This window comes from Crotalus tigris, unplaced genomic scaffold, assembly GCF_016545835.1.
Source record: "Crotalus tigris isolate CLP2741 ecotype Arizona unplaced genomic scaffold, ASM1654583v1 scf7180000018002.1256989, whole genome shotgun sequence".
NCBI classification, from domain to species: domain Eukaryota; kingdom Metazoa; phylum Chordata; class Lepidosauria; order Squamata; family Viperidae; genus Crotalus; species Crotalus tigris.
Genome location: NW_024096767.1, coordinates 531,768 through 548,800, shown reverse-complemented (window position 1 = coordinate 548,800; position 17,033 = coordinate 531,768). Strand labels below are relative to the sequence as shown.

General features: G+C 37.8%; 1 long non-coding RNA gene across 2 annotated transcripts in view; it reads right to left on the bottom strand.

Moving 5' to 3' along the window:
* Window positions 1–10,759, bottom strand: part of LOC120309365 — a 94,665-nt gene extending 83,906 nt beyond the window's left edge. Inside the window, exon 1 of one of the 2 annotated variants that reach the window (XR_005557070.1) lies at window positions 10,556–10,759. This is a non-coding gene — a long non-coding RNA (uncharacterized LOC120309365). Of the gene's footprint in view, window positions 1–4,492; window positions 4,548–10,555 lie in introns of those variants that run through there. The other variant, XR_005557071.1, reaches the window with a different exon arrangement.
* Between the last annotated feature and the right edge of the window lie 6,274 nt (window positions 10,760–17,033).

The window sequence follows — 17,033 nt, the reverse complement described above, 5'->3', positions numbered from 1 at the left end:
AGATCTAGGTTTAAAATTACAGAGCCGCACCACTGTTTTGCATAAAATCGACATACAGTTCAAATGACTTGCATGACACTTTAGATAAATTAATGCAACCAGCTTAGGAAGACTGTCAGCGCTAAATCCTGTGGACATGCCTTCTATGTGGTTCCGCTCTTCTCTTTCTTCAAAATGCTGAAAAGGCTTTAAAAAAACAACAACCCAAACTGTTTCTATCATCCATCATTAATGGCCAGTTCTTCAGCTAAAGCAGGCCCATATATCAAAAGGAGTACAGCTATGTGACTTAAACATCACCAATGCAAATTTTATGCCATTTTCCTTGTTTTCTTTTGAAGCGAATGTGTTTCTACCCCTCCCAGCCTTGAGACTGTATGCTGTGTTAAATGAATCTTTGCAGTTCTTAAGTTAGTAACATGGTTGTAAAGTGACTATGGCTTCCCCGTTGATTTTGCTCATTAGAAAATCGCAGAAGGGGATTACGTGATGCTGGGACACTGCGACCATCATAAATATGAGTCAGTTGCCAAAGTCTGAATTTTTATTTTACAGATGCAATGGCTGTAAGTGTGAAAAAATGGTCATAATTCACTTTTTTTTTCTGTGCCGGTGTAACTTCAAACGGTCACTAAATTAACTGTTGTAAATCAAGGACTATAAACCAGACTTGAAAGGTTCAGTTATCTTTGTTATCTATCTCAAAATTTGGGAAAGAACAGATTCAGAAATTTGCTCATTTATGACTACAAAGAATTCTGAGGAGACATTTTCTATGAAAAGAAATATTGCACTAGAAACTCACTTTTCATTCTTTCAATGGGCAAAGCAGATAGGTTCAGAATGTGCCAGAGCTAAATCACTTTAGGTCAAAGTTCATGCCATAGGAACAACTCCAAACAAAAGCTCAAGAAGGTATAAAAAGGTATAAAAATCCACCACTCTCTACTACATGGGGTCAGTTTTTCCCAGAGTCATCTTTCTGTCTGGCATTCCTCTTCAATAAACTGCAACCTTCTTTCTAAAGCAGTCTCCATGTTGTTTATTCCCGGCTTGGACTGGACCCTGATGAAGATTTTTCTTTCAACTCTGTGAAAAATGTCAACAGCGAATAGATAGAAAACTAAAGTAAGATAACCTTCATTTATAAATAAGACACAAACAGGCTGTATCCTTACTGAACTCCAAGTTAGCCAATTTACAATCTAGAAGAAAAAAATTGATGTTTTAATTACTGTTCAAACAAGCAAGAAATGCTGGCAGAAAGACCTAAACATGTTGGAGACAGTAGATAAGCAAATATCTCCAACTGATTTAAAAAAAAGGATTCAAAACAGTATCTTGATGATTATAATAAGGACCAAACTCACTAGGATTGAAAATAATGTTCAAACTTAGCTGGATGTTGGGTGCATTTTAGATGCCCAGGAGTGATACAAACAGATCAGTCTCAGTTGGATTAAAGGATTTAGGTGACATTCAACTTAAATGCTGCCTTTGCAGATAATTCAAGTCCACGGTGACACTGTGTCTCCTGAAACATTTTGGGTATGCTCTGAGAATGCACAAGATCCTTCAAAAATAGACCCAAGGCATTAATGAACACAGGATTTATTATTTAAAACAAGGTTAGGAAATCTCAGGGGTGAAATGCAATCCAAAATAGTGAATGGGATGGAATGGTAAATGAAATACTCTCTGTGGCAAGGAAGAAGCCAGAAAGAAGAGCAATAATGCAAAATACAGAAATTCCTTCGGCATTGCACTAGGCATTTTAAGATGATCTATTAATCCTGCATTAGGATCCATGGTGGCACAGTGGTTAGATTGCAGTACTGCAGGCAACCTCTGCCCGCAGCCAGGAGTTCAATCCTGACCAGCTCAAGGTTAACTCAGCCTTCCATCTTTCCAAGGTCGTTAAAAGAGGAGCCAGATTGTTGGGAGCAATAGGCCGACTCTGTAAACTGCTTAGAGAGTGATGTAAAACACTACGAAGCTGTGTATAAGTCTGCTATTGCTATTTCCCTTGATATGAAATAAGTGTAAGCAACAACAATAACAATAACAAAAAACAAAACAAAACAATCAGAAACTTCACAAGAAGGGAGCCACAGTGGAAGGAGACTTGCACACTAGCTCCACACGATGTGTTATATCTCAACAACTGAGAGGCATCTATAAAGCCATCATGTAAATATTTCCTCCCACAAACCTCAGGAACTTGAAGGATGAGCAAAGCAAGGTCTTCCTTCAGCGAGGAAACAAAACCACACTGTCTGAGACAAAATGAAACATAACTCCTAGCTTTGTAGTCATTTAAGGTAAATGGCAGCTCAGCCAAGAGATAAATCAGCAGAGCTTTCCAATACTATTAATGTCATGTGAACCCAGAGGCCCAGAGGTCTTTTCAAAAACTAATCCAGAATCTTTCTAGGAAAGTGCCCTAAATAGTTGTATGCTGTTTATTCCACATCACTTTTTCTATCCGCCCCCCCACACACCTCATAAAGCTGACCTAAAACCATCTGTGACTGTCTTCTCTTCTGTGAACATGGAAATTCTGATAACATGCAGACTAATGGGGTTGGAAGGGACCTTGGAGATTTTCTAGTCCAATCCCCTGCTCAGCTAGGAAACCCTCTACCATTTCAGACAAGTGGCTGTCCAATCTCTTCTTTAAAACTTCCAGTGCTGGAGCATCCACAACTTCTGGAGGCAAATTGTTCCAAAGATTAATTGTTCTCTCTCTGTCAGGAAATTTCTCCTTAGTTCTAGATTGCTTCTCACCTTGATTAGTTTCCCTCCATTGCTTCTTGTTCTGCCTTCAGGTATTTTGGAGAAATAATGCAGAGACTACCTTGAGCCAATCAATGCTCCCTCTGTCCAATAGAAAACTGCAAGAACATTGTTCGATCTGCATCTCTCCCCCAGAACTACTGCAGATCCTGGCGTAACAAAAAACCTCACCCGTCAACACACAAGGAAATAAAGCCAGTCGTTAGCCATTTTGTGATGCTGGAAATCTATATGAAGCAAGCATTCAAGTTGCTTTGCCAGAATTCTTCTGCTGTGCATCAACCCCACTGGTAAAATGGTGGAGTATCAGAAGTTATACAGCCAATCAACTCTGCCAGGATCCTGACAATATTTTTTCCCTAACAAGAGTTCAGGCTATTACCCATTTAAGGTTATTTGTCCCTCAGGAGCATATGCGTTTTCCAAAAGAAAATTAGAAAATTACACCAGTTATGTGTTACCCCCTTGCCTGTTCTTTATTTCTAAGTAAAGGGATTGGCAGCCTGAATAATTGACAAATTCAAGTGAATGAAAATACAATGTTGAGCCTGCTGATATGTAAAAGGTGACCTAAAGAGAAAGCAGAGATAGACCTCATACTGAGATTGTACTTGCCATTTCTGGAAGATATTAATGAAGAGAATGACCTTTTGCTAATGTGGAAAACTTATTATTCCTTGCAGCGGGATGAAAGGGAAAGGCAACCAAAGTGCGTGCAGATCATCAGCTATATGAGAAAAAGGGTGAGATGATATAACGGCTGCAGATGAACATCAAGTTAGCAACCTGATAGCTAACTGTGACAGATGTGAATTATTCAGACTTGGGGAAACTAATAATAGAGATCACTAAGAAGGCTTCATTTGATTAAAGAAAGGAACCAACTTGTATGTTTTTATTTTTTTAAAAAAAACACCACTTTTTGACTTGAGAAACTGGCCATATGCATTGGCGTATAGGGGATGGATGTTTTGTATTTCTACTGGGGTCAAAGAGCTTCTGCTCTTTACAATTGTGGTGACATGCAGACAACAACACATATGTATACCTTCCCTTTCAGTGTCCTGATCAGTATAGACTTGAGGACCTCACGGCAGCACAACAGAACACAATTAATGTTGCCAGCTCCAGGACGAGGTCTGTTTAATTTGTACATTTTTTTAAAAATGTTGTGTTTTAAATTTTACGTCCTATAGCATGTCTTATTTTAATGGTGATGCCTCTGACACAAACAAATAAATGGCTGGAAGGATATCCTTTGCAGCTTTCCCCTCCTTTCTTTGTTTTAACCCATGTGAGTGTGGTGTCTTGTTAACTGTGGATGAATTTCTCCATCTGAGTTTCAATGCTCTGTGAGGATAATAGAAACCCCAGTCTACAGAATGGAGAATATCTAGGGCGGTATAAACAGCTGCTACCTTTCCTCTATTAGGACAGCAGAACTTAACACCATGTGCTGGTGAATATTCTGAGCTTGAAGGCATCGTCATCCATTCTGCCTCAGAGAATCTGAGCCGAGCGAGTAAGCGTTTCCCATATGCTGTAAAGCAAGGAAGCTCCAGGGCAACACAACATGCTTTTCCCTCCATTGCTTATGCCTGCTACATGTCACAAATGTTAAATAAAAATACTTCTTAACAGTCAAATTGGGCAAAATTTGCACGAGGCACGAGGCCACATTGTACAGAAAACGTACCTCTTTCAGGGAGGAATGTCGAAACGCAAATGAATGCTTCAAATAACCTCAATCTGAAAACAAAAACAAAACTTGAAGCAAGTTCAAAACTGAGGCAGACAACTTTATCTATTCCCAGCAGAGGTTAACCTTTTGAGTCAATACATAACAATCCTTGAAAATCCTCTTGCCAACAAAAACAATGTTGTTTTCATAAACTAACTTTGCTTGACAAGAGTGCTCTCACTTTAATCTTCTCCAAGGTGGCATAGCCTAAATCAGTTGGGTTGGCCAAAGATTTAAAACATATAAGAAATGGCTGCTGAAATTGGGTATGACTAGTTTAAGGAAGAAAAGGACGAGGGGGGGGGGACATGATAGCTGTGTTCCAATATCTCAGGGGCTGCCACAAAGAAGAGGGAGTCAAGCTATTCTCCAAAGCACCTGAAGGCAGTACAAGAAGCAATGGATGGAAACTAATCAAGGAGAGAAGCAATATGGAACTAAGGAGAAACTTCCTGACAATTAGAACAATTAACCAGTGGAACAACCTGCCTCCAGAAGCGGTGAATGCTCCAACACTGGAAGTTTTTAAGAAGAAACTGGACAGCCATTTGTCCAAAATGGTCTAGGGTTTCCTGCCTCAGCAGGGGGTTGGACTAGATAACCTCCAAGGTCCCTTCCAACTTTATCATTATTATTATTATTATTACTAATTCTGGGACACAAGGGTGGGAAAGAATCTTCTTAATTTCTGCCTTAGTAGCTTGTTACCCACATTTTTTTTTATTTATTGCATATGTATTTCATCCTTCCTCTGATATCTTTTTGTGGCTGACTTTGCGAGTGATGTTTATGGAGACTTTCAGTCATCCAGCTCATGGTTGTCCCAAAGATGCCTTTTCAAAAGGAAATTGGAAAAAAACAAAATCTAGTTGTCTTTTGAAAAAGTACCTTTGGGACTTTATGTGTGATATGTGGGTGCCTTTGTGTATGTATGTAGTTTCTCCCTAATTTTATCCCACCACACACACACACACAAAGAAAAAACAAACACACAGTGAGGTGGTTTGGGCTGTGAGACAGTGACAACCTAAAGGTCTTAAAGTTGGGTTTCCCATATTCTGCTCCAACAGCTGAACAGGATCCAAACTGAACAGACCTATTTGAATAGCTGTGATTCATAGTTTGATCAGATCAAGAAGTAGCCTTTATTTATCAGTACTTCTTCTAAAGCTTCTACAGTCCAAGCTTTCCTCCCTGTCCCCTTCTCTCTGTGTATGTGTGTGTGTCCCTGCACATATTAGTTTCAGACCAGACAGATGAATGACAAGAGTTATTCAGATGATCTAAGACTAAGTTGAGTCCTTAAAATCATGCTTCAGCTCAGTTGTAGACGTTTTTCCGGACAGCACATATTTTGTTGGAAAACAGCCTTCTTTCTTTTAGCTATTGACAGAGCCTTTGATTCATGTTAAACCAGCTTATCAAAAGCCAGAGTTATTACTGCAAACAACACTGAACTCTAAACAAGTCAGGCAAAGGCAATCAGTCAGCTAACTGCTTTGAAAGGCATTTTTCTAAGTGTCCTGACACACGAAGTTAATTCTTCTTTCGGCATCTACAGCAAGAACATTAAGGAAAAAAATTATGGGGCATATTAATAAAAGACCCTCCATAGGTCATCGGATTTCAGATTTTGGCTTAGGGGCTTTTATATTTGCTTTTGCTTTCAAAAACAAAAACAAAAACCCAGCAGCCAAGCCAGCCAAGATGCAAGATTGTGAAAAGCAGTAAATTCTCTTGAAAAACAAATATTGATCATTTCTTCAATAAAATAAGGATCAAAAAATTGCATCTTCGGGATAAAAAAAAATCCTTTTGCAATTTTCCCTGCTCAGAATGAATTTATGCGGTTGGTGTCCCATGAATACATAGCAGAACATACTTTGTAAGGAATACAGTAAGATCTGGGGAGAAAAAACATGACAATAAAGAGGGCCTGTTTTTTCTCTCTTCAATTAAATATCTAGAAGCAATAGCAGGTTGTTAGCTAACTAAACTTCTCTAGCATTTTATTGAATGCATTTATGTTCACAGATATCCCAGGAAGCCTCAAAGAACCAAGAGAGCTTTTAACAGAGACTTCTGTACTACTAACAAAAGTCTTAGGATGGAAAGTCTTACAAGAGAAGCCCAAAGAGATACAGTATGCTTGCCTTCACTTACTGTGTTTCCCCCCAAATAAGGCTGGGTCTTATTTTTTTTTTGCCTCCAAAAGAGGCACCAGGTCTTATTTTTGGGGTAGGCTTTACCTCACCACCGGCATCGACAGCCTAACCCAGCCAGTCCACTTCTTCTGGGGCCAAAGTTCCGCAGCTGCATTCGGGCCTGCATTTTACACTCAGGCCTTTCTAGAAGGCCTAAGCAGCTGAGTACTGAGCTATGGATTCGGCTGCTGAAGTCTTGCAGAATCCTTAGCTCAGTTCTTTGGCTGCACAGACTTTCCAGAAAGGCCTGTAACTGAGAAATACAGGCCCAGCTGCAAAAGAGACCTCAGAAGAAGAAGTGGGCCGGCGAGGAAAGGCCTGGCTATGAGGTAAGTCGGTGCGGGGCAAGTGGGGCAGTTCCACAATCCCATCCCCACCCTAACTTGATTTTTAGATTTGTGCCTGCCCCAAAACTAGGGCTTATTTTTGGGATAGGGCTTATTTTAGGCCCACCTCCCCAAAATCAAGCTAGGGCTTATTGTTGGTGTAGACCTTACTTTCAGAGAAAACACAGTATATGTAAAAATATTCTTGCCCATTATTGCCTAGTTCAGGTGATGTTCAGGCAAACATCTTCCTCCAAGTAGGAAAAGAGCTCTTGATTAATATGGTAGCCCTGGATTTATGACAACGGAGCCCAGAATTTATGTTGCTAAGTGAGATATTGGTTATGTGAGTTCTGCCCCATTTTATAACCTTTCTTGCCAGAGTTGTTAAAGTGGATCATAAAGTGAATCATAAGTTAGTCACATGGTTGTTAAGTGAATCTGGTTTCCCCACTGTCTTTGCCTATTAGAAGATTGCAAAAGGGGATCACATGACCATAGACACTGCCACCATCGGTTGCGCTGAGTCAGTTGCCAAGCATCCACATTTTGATCACATGACCACAGGGACAGCACAACATTCATAAGTCTGAAAAATGGTGAGAAGTCACACTTTCCAGCGCTGTTGTTGCTGCAAACGGTCACTAAATGAAATGTTATAAGCCAAGGACCACCTGCACAAGGAAAGACAGCTTAAGAAGTCTTTGTGTACCAGTGAACTATTTCCAGTTATGCAGGAAAGGAATATAGATTGTATGTAAAAAATGAAAATTCCGATAGATGAGATCGTTAAAAAGAGAATTCCAAGGAAAGAGGTTTCCTTTAAGAACATATTTATTGGCTACAAAATATTGGCACTTTCAAAAGTGAAACCAAGACTGAAGTCCCCCCCCCCGTAAAGATTACAATATTACAAAGTTGATTTCCCCACCCCAGTAACATGTCATTCATCCCATTCCCCAATAATCTACTTTGGCAGGCTTCCTAACAAAAGTTTCAGCCCACCAAAACTCAGGCAGCAATGACCTTGGTTCCCACAGAACAATTTATTATTTTGACTAAGCTAAAAAAAAATAATAATCATTACCCCCTCCCAACTCTGTGGCAACCGAAAACGAAGCGGAAATGGCTTCAGCCAAATTCGGTTGCAGTGTTGACACCTGCATTCGTTTTCCCTTTTATGCTTCCAGTGGTATGTTCTGAATGAATTTCCTTCCTTGGTGAACATCTTTCACAACATACTGAGATTCTTGTGTAGGCTTAGCACTTCCTTTTCGACTGAGACAGCTTTATTAATTTATGTTATAACATACAAAAAAAAAAGATACAAAGGCAAACAGTAGGAAAAATAGGGAAGGGGAAAGAGAAGGGAAGAATGAGGAAAAGAAGGGCAGAAACAAAGAAAAAACATTGACTTCTGACTCCCTCTGGTGGCAGTAGAATAAGGCAATAACAACAACAACAACAACAACAACAATAATAATAATAATAATAATAATGTTGGAAGGGACCTTGGAGGTCATCTAGTCCAATCCCCTGCTCAGGCAGGAAACCCTATACCATTTCAGACAGAGGGCTGTCCAGTCTCGTCTTAAAAACTTCCAGTGTTGGAGCATTCACAGCTTCTGGGGGCAGGTTGTTCCACTGGTTAATTGTTCTCACTGTCAGAAAATTCCTCCTTAGTTCTAGATTGCTTCTCTCCTTGGTTAGTTTCCATCCCTTGCTTCTTGTCCTTCCTTCAGGTGCTTTGGAGAGCAGCTTGACTCCCTCTTTTTTGTGGCAGCCCCTCAGATATTGAAAGGCTGCTATCACGTCACCCCTCGTCCTTCTCTTCATTAACATCAGACCTCAACTTTTTACTTTTACATAATAGTTTAAACTAACTATGTCTATAACAACAAATCTATCGAATCGGTAAACCCCCAAATTAAAGTTTCATGTTTTTTCCGCTTCAAGCACAAAGTATAGAAGCGGTTTCCAAGTAGAAATAAAAGGGTTTTTTTTTCCCTTTGATAAAAGCAGTCAATTTAGCCATCTCTGCTGACTCCGTCAACTTTTGCAGCCATTCATCCATTGTCGGGATCAAAATGTCCTTCCATTTCTGTGGTTAGAGCAGTCTTGCTGCCATCAACATATGTAACATCAAAGTTCCAAATTGTTTTTGCCAGTTCTTTTTCCCCAAAGAAAAGTCTCTGGTTTTCTCTTTATATTCACTTTAAGAAATTTCTGTATTAGAATATGAATCCTACTCCAATATTTCTTTGCTTTATCACAGGTCCACCATAAGCGAGAAAAGGTCCCTTCTTTACATTTGCATTCCCAACATTTATTTGAAATACCTTTATACATTCTTGACAACTTATCTGGATTAAACACCCACACCAGTCGAGTCTTAGCGCTTCCTAAGGGCATTTACAGATGGTATCAATTATATGGTACAAATATTTGATGTTCTTACCTATTGTACATAATCCTCAATGCAATTTCACATTTATCTATGAAGGATCCATCTCTAGCCAAGGCAGAATCTATTTACTACTGCTTAAAAAGCTGCATCTTGTTTTAGCTTGCTTGATAGACTGATGGATACTGCTGCCCATCTCACAAAAATAGAATGGCTTACAAGAATTAAAGTGACAACATGTAACCCCCATAGTTGCCTTCTGCATAGCTTCTTTTACATTTCTAGAATTAATCTGAAACCATGCCTAAGCCTATTGATGTCTCCTATAAATCCAAACTGGGGGCTGAAACATTAACTGACTAAAGCTTTTATTACAAATTTTACAAATATACAAAATATATATCCCTTAGTTATTATAACTCACTTTGCTAGCTCTGGAAACAGCTAGTTGTGACTTTTTTATTCCCTAATCATCTATTGCCTGGGTCATTCCCATTCAGTCCACTTTCTCTAAATATTAAGGACATTGATCATGCTTCGTTTAGGGATGCTTGTATGAATTGTTGCCTGTTTACTAATCATAAGCTTATCTTATCCTTCTCTGAGTCTATTGATTATACTATTGATCTCACTGTTCATTGCACACTTGGTCTTTTAGGCTATTTTCCAGCATTAACAAAAGGCATGTTTTCTTCCTTGTTGCCAAGGCCTTGATTTGGAGCTAAACAATATAAAACATCAACATACTTATTGACAAATAAAACATTGAATTAAAAATAAAGTTAGATGAGGAACTGATCTTCATCAAGACTATAGTCCATTTATTATCTGAAGTAATGGAACAGATTAAAGCAGGTGTTCAGAAATAAAGTGTTTTAACCAGCAGCCCAGGAGGAGAGAAATAGTACAACTAAGTTGTATTTGAAATTATCTACCCTAACAGATAATTTGTGTGGTGTCCCATTTGCTTGTTTTTAGCACATTGTCATTGGCAGAGGTTAAAAAGAAAAATATGTGATTATAGTGGATACCATACAGTAGCATGCATAAGATCTATCTAAATAAATAGTACTTTATTACTTACAATATAAGCATCTTTGGATGACAGTAGATTCATTCCTGTTCCTATCATTAATTCTGTGGGTTGCTTTGTCTGCAAGAATTCAATTTATTCCAATAGAATTGTTCTTTCCATCAAGAAGCTAGCTAATATTTGATCAGAATACCTTACCATTTTAATCCATTATTCCATGTCTTGAAATCTGGAGCAATGAAGAACAAATCCACACCTATCAGGTATTTGAAGAATGCTGGTTATAACAATACAAGAATATGCTGTCTATTATTATGACATATACAAGGGTTAAATATATCTACCAACCAAGCAACCTTTCAAAATTTTCCAGAATGTAACTTTATCAACATATTTTGGAACACTAAATAGAATGCAGTGGGTTTAATCTATGAAAAAAAAACATATTTGAGATATGCAGATTTAATCTAATTATAATAGTTACGTAGTTTAAAGAATGTAAAGCATATTAAACAACATATGTGCCAGCTGAAGAAAACATGTTGAGTGATTTTCATTGCATATGATTTTTTAAAAAGCTAATTAAAAAGGTATTTCAAACATTTGGGTTCTATAGGTGTTAGAATTAGAATACATATATTATCTTTAATCAGTTACTGTAGATATGATGCATTTCAAAATAAATATGAAGTTTTGCTCTATTCACTCATGCCAGTTCTCAACAGAGACTACCTTAGGATACAAATTTTCATGATTATTAATATTCCTAGCTGATTCCCCCTTGATTGATCTGATCTTCTAAATATACATTTTATTATCAAGCAGGGATGTCATTAGAGGATGCTGCTAAATCTGCAGAAGTCTCTTACTGCAAAATTCTAAATCTAAACTTAAGGGTTCATAGCTGGCATTCCAATTTGTAGGTAGGTTTTATTAATAACTTTTGTGTGGGTGGAAATGAGAGGAGGGGGACAAACAGGTATGGGAAAAATTCTATCAAAGCCACTAATGATGCCATACATATCATCTATATTAGCAGACTTCTATTTTTCTTCTAAAATCACCCTTCACCCTTTGAATAAACAAAACATGCAGGATATCTACTCAGCTGTAAATGTGAAACAACATCCATTCCCAAACTCCAGCGTGCCATTCAGAAAACTGTCTATTATCAAATCACAGCTGAACAATGGCAAGAACCTTGGAGAATTCCATGGGCAGATAAAGCTATTCAGATGTGAACGGCACATTATCATCAAATGAATAACAGAACAGAATACCATTTATCATTGTCAGTCAATGCCAGTTCATGCACACAATATGAAAGACTTTTGATTGCTGCATAATTCGGAATGATTTCCTAATGCAGCTTTATAAACTGCCCTAACTAGCTTTTTTATACTTATGTTAATAATACCAGAGTTTTGTTTTGATTTCATGCTTTCTTCATTTCCTCATTATTTTAATTGTTCTGAGAGGGAGGGAGGGAGGAAAGAAAGAAAGAAAAGAGAAAGAGAAAGGAAGGAAGGAAGGAAGAAAGAAAGAAAGAAAGAAAGAAAGAAAGAAAGAAAGAAAGAAAGAAAGAAAGAAAGAAAGAAAGAAAGAAAAAGAACCTTGGGCTAAGTTGGGCACAAGAACTTTGTACTGAGATAGAAAAATCTAAAACTTTTAAGACCAAGCAAAATTTTCAAAGAGTGAGGAAAGTTACCCAAACAGGCATAATGTCAGGATAATTCTGTTTTATTTATTTATTTGTTTGTTTATTTGTTTGTTTGTTTATGTAACTCTTTAGTTCATAAATAACATGGATTTAAAAAAAAACAGGAAAAGAGGGGCATTTCTGTGGCAGAGTTAAAGACTTAGACTTATATACCTCTTCACAGTATTTTACAGCCCTCTCTAAATGGTTTACAGGCTCAGCCTCTTGCCCCCCCCCCCAACAATCTGGGTCCTCATTTTACCAACCTCGGAAGGATGAAGGACTGAGTCAGCCTTGAGCCAGTTAGGATCGAACTGCTGGCAGTTGGCAAAATTAGCCTGCAATATTGCCTTCTAACCACTGCGCCACCAGGGCTCCTATGACTTTGTTCTTGCAGAAATTCCTTTAATATGTGTAGAAGAAAGGAGAATGAACTCTCTGACTGCTTTCATTAGATGAGGAGTATCTTGCTTCAGTTTCATTTGTAATATATCTCACAATTCAGATTCCAAGCAGCAAACTTAGCGGAGCCAAACAGATTTAATATCCTACCAAACAGAGACAACTCATAATACGTTACATCTGGCACGGACAGTGTATTAAATAACCATGCATATATTTTATGCTGCATTACCTCTTTGCAAAATGACTAATATCCCAACAGCCTTACCAGAAAAGTTATAGATAAGGGTCAACAGGTAATGTAATTACATACAACATCACTTTTACACAATGCAAAATTAGTGAATAGAATTATTTCAATACAATTTAATATATATATATATATATATATATATATATATATATATATATATATATATATATATTGGGGGGCAAAATCTCTTATCATTTGTATCTCTCCCAGAACCAAATTCTGGATGTTCTTGTGATAAATGATATTTATTTCTCTCAGGATTTAGATTATTTTGCTATTTATCAGAATTAGCTCTATTATGCATCCTATTCCTCATTACGTGCCTAATTAATTTGCAGTATTAAAAATTCATCATACTTTGTTCAGATCAGGCAAGCCAAAACCTTTTAATTTCACCGTGCTCGGAAGATTAATTCTTTTTCTGGTACTGTACGGGCTAATAATTTATTCCTATTATCCAATCAATCAAGAATCATCTCTTTCCTCCCCTCTCCCCTTGCAGAATTGAACAGCAGAGTAGAACAGCTTTTGTGGTTGAAAATTTTAAAACAAGGCATTGCAGAATTACTGTTAGCTTCTTTTTGTCAGTTTTTATATCTTCTTCTTCTTCAAACTGAACAAAGAATTGACCTTCCTTCCTTCCTTCCTTCCTGCACATCTTCCTTCTTTACTTCCTTCCTTCCTTCCTTCCTTCCTTCCTTCCTTCTCATCTTCCTTCCTTCCTTCCTTCCTTCCTTCCTTCCTTCCTTCCTTCCTTCACATCTTCCTTCCTTCTCTACTTCCTTCTTCCTTCCTTCCTTCCTTCCTTCCTTCCTTCCTTCCTTCCTTCCTTCTCATCTTCCTTCCTTCCTTCTTTCCTTCCTTCCTTCCCATCTTCCTTCCTTCCTTCCTTCCTTCACATCTTCCTTCCCATCTTCCTTCCTTCCTTCCTTCCTTCTCATCTTCCTTCCTTCCTTCCTTCCTTCCTTCCTTCCTTCACATCTTCCTTCCTTCTCTACTTCCTTCTTCCTTCCTTCCTTCCTTCCTTCCTTCTCATCTTCCTTCCTTCCTTCCTTCCTTCACATCTTCCTTCCTTCTCTACTTCCTTCTTCCTTCCTTCCTTCACATCTTCCTTCCTTCTCTACTTCCTTCTTCATTCCTTCCTTCCTTCCTTCTCATCTTCCTTCCTTCCTTCTTTCCTTCCTTCCTTCACATCTTCCTTCCTTCCTTCCTTCCTTCCTTCCTTCCTTCCTTCCTTCCTTCCTTCCTTCCTTCCTTCCTTCCTTCCTTCCTTCCCCTTTTCTCTGTTTTTCTGCACAGACCTCAGGGCATTAAACTTTTGCAATGTGACAAAAATCTCTTGAGATTCTTGAGCACCTAACCTGACATGGGCTCATTCATGCAGAGAATACTATTGTTAATGAATTCTTTATAAACCAAAACCAAATCCCCCCCCCTCTCTGTGTGTGTGTGTTTGTGTGTGTTGGCAAATTATGGTTTGTTGAAACTAGGATCATCTGAAGTCCATTCTACTTTCAGGGTTCTGCAGACTGTGGAAGGAAACAAAACTAATGTCTAGATGATGAGCTGAATTTGAGAGTTAAGAGTTACCATAAGGCATGCATTTTTATCTGAATGCTTAATATCCCTACCTTTTGTGGTTTTAGGCATAAGCACATTCCCAGCCCTTTATTAAATTTTGATTTCAATTCTATAGACACAGAACTCTTTCTGTACTGTGCAAACACAGCATAAACAATTTATAGCAACAGCGTGTTCCAGCTGAGTATATAATTGTGTAATGACTAACAAATGAAATTGGGTCCTTAATGGTATAACATTTTCTCAGTGCCAAATAAGTTGAATTATTTAATTGTACTTTGTGCATACAAGGTTTGCCGCAAGTAACTTAAAAATGTGGAAAGCCTGTATTATAATGGGTTTTTCCACACTTCTTTTTCATTGTATGCTGTCCAGAATTCTTGGAAAATGAGATAGGTTATAAATAACGAATGAACGGAGAGATAAATATTCCCTGAGTGGCCATTTAGTTGTGTATGAAACCCAGAAAAAGTATTTCAGGTATTCAAATTGATTAGAAAGTCCACTGTCTTTCTTGACATAAATTGAAAAGAAAAGAGAGCAGGTTAGATATAAAATCATAAAAAAAAACAGATTTAGCATGAAATAAGTATGACTTCATTAAAGTCTGGTTATGAATACAGCTGTCTGTGTGTCTGTGAGTTTTTGTTTGACTTTTTCATGAAAAACAGATCTGTTGGGGGCACACAAACCATATCAGCTTTTCTTTCTAGCTAAGCTGGTTTGTACTAATTGAACTAAATTCAAATTACTAAGCTTGTTAGAATCATTTCTAGTTCAGGCCCAACAATTACTTTTTTTCAGTTATGTTACTGCAGAATATCCTTGAGAATTATCAGTTTGCCACAGTTGGGAGTCAAAAATCCACAATACTGTTAATTTTATTTTTTTCCATCTGTCATTACATATCGATTTAACTTTTTAACCATATCAGAATATCAAGAGCTGTCAAATGAGCAAAATAATTATTGCACAATGCTTGGAGGATGGCCACAATAATTCTTACATAATATAAATTGTTCTCCCAGAAATGGATTGCTAATATGCATTTATTAACATTTTTTTTTATCCTGCGGAGAGCAAAGAAAAGGGATTTTGAGAACTCACATGATTTACAGGGTTTTTTTTCCAAAGCCTTTTCTTTATCCTCTTTTTTTTCTTTCCTTTTCATTGTTAGCGGTTACATGCATGCAATTTTTTTTTTTCCCCTGTAAGATTAAAAAAGAACATGTTGAGTGAACGGGAAAAGAAGCAACCTTGCTTTTTCTTGTTGTGTTGACAATAGCTTTAGATGCAGGAATCCACAGTCATGAAGCTTTTCACAATGTGGAGAACTGAAAGCCATTTTAACCTCTTCCAATCACACACATTTTGAACATAAGACTCCAGTGGAAAACAGTTTGGTAAGCAGTGTTTCCAATTATCCTGGAAACCTAAAAAAAAACAAAAAAAAACTGGTATTGGCTTTTAGGAATCCTTTTCAAATTTTAGACTGAGGGCAACCAGGTGAAATTCCTGTGGTCTTTCATAGTGTGTTCAATCTATACATGATTAAAAGCTAGAACAAGAAGTAGGCAACAACAACAAAAAAATAATACTTGTGTTGTCTTAGTGGTTAACATTTCTTGAGGCACACATCTGCACAGACTGCAATTCACTGCATAAGATGCATGGGAAACAGTCTGAAAGAGGAATACGTGGTTAAATGGGTAATGGTGGAAGGCAAAGAGAAAGTGAAATTTTACTTGCATTACCAATGTGACATTTACATACTATTTTGCTTTTGGACTAATGCCCCTTTATTGATAAGAAGGAAAACCAGCAAAATGGAGGCATGCGAAGACAAGGCATAAAAGAGCTCAGTAGCTCATTATAATTTTAGAAGGTAAAAAAATCTATTGAAGCTTATGCTAGGAACTTTTCTTTCTTATGTTGAAAGAAAAAAAAAATTCACCAGGGTCCAATCCAAGCTGGGAATAAACAAAATGGAGACTGCTTTAGAAAGAAGGTTGTAGTTTATTGAAGCGCAGAACCACAAGACATGAGGTTCTGGAGCAGCTGAACACATGTTGCTGGGAGTGGTGGGTTTTTATACCTTCTTGGGCTTTTGTGTTTGGGGTTCCTGTTTCTTTGGCATGAACTTTGACCTGGGGTTCAGTGTGTCTTTTTTTGGTATTGATGATTTAATCCTGTTATGTTTCCTGTCCTTAGAGTTTGGGTGGGGGATGTAGATTTTGGGGGCTCTTTGTCTTTCTAATCTCATTGTCTTTCTATTCTCCAGCCTTTCTGAAAGGATTATCACATCTGCATTTCTAAAAGCTGGCCTCTGCCTAGTTTCTGCTTGGGGGAGAGGGGCTGGGACTGTTAGGCCATAAGTATTGGACTCTCCTTCTATTGTAGTTAGGCCATAAGTATTGGACTCTCCTTCTATTGTACCATGCCATTTATTCATAAGCATTTTACTTTCTTATTCCTGGATCTTAGTCAAGAGTATTTCACTTTGGGCAATATACATAAACTAAGACAATTCATTCTCTCCCTCTCTGCAAAACCAAAACTGTGAGGATCCTAGACTAAGCTAAAAAAACAAACAA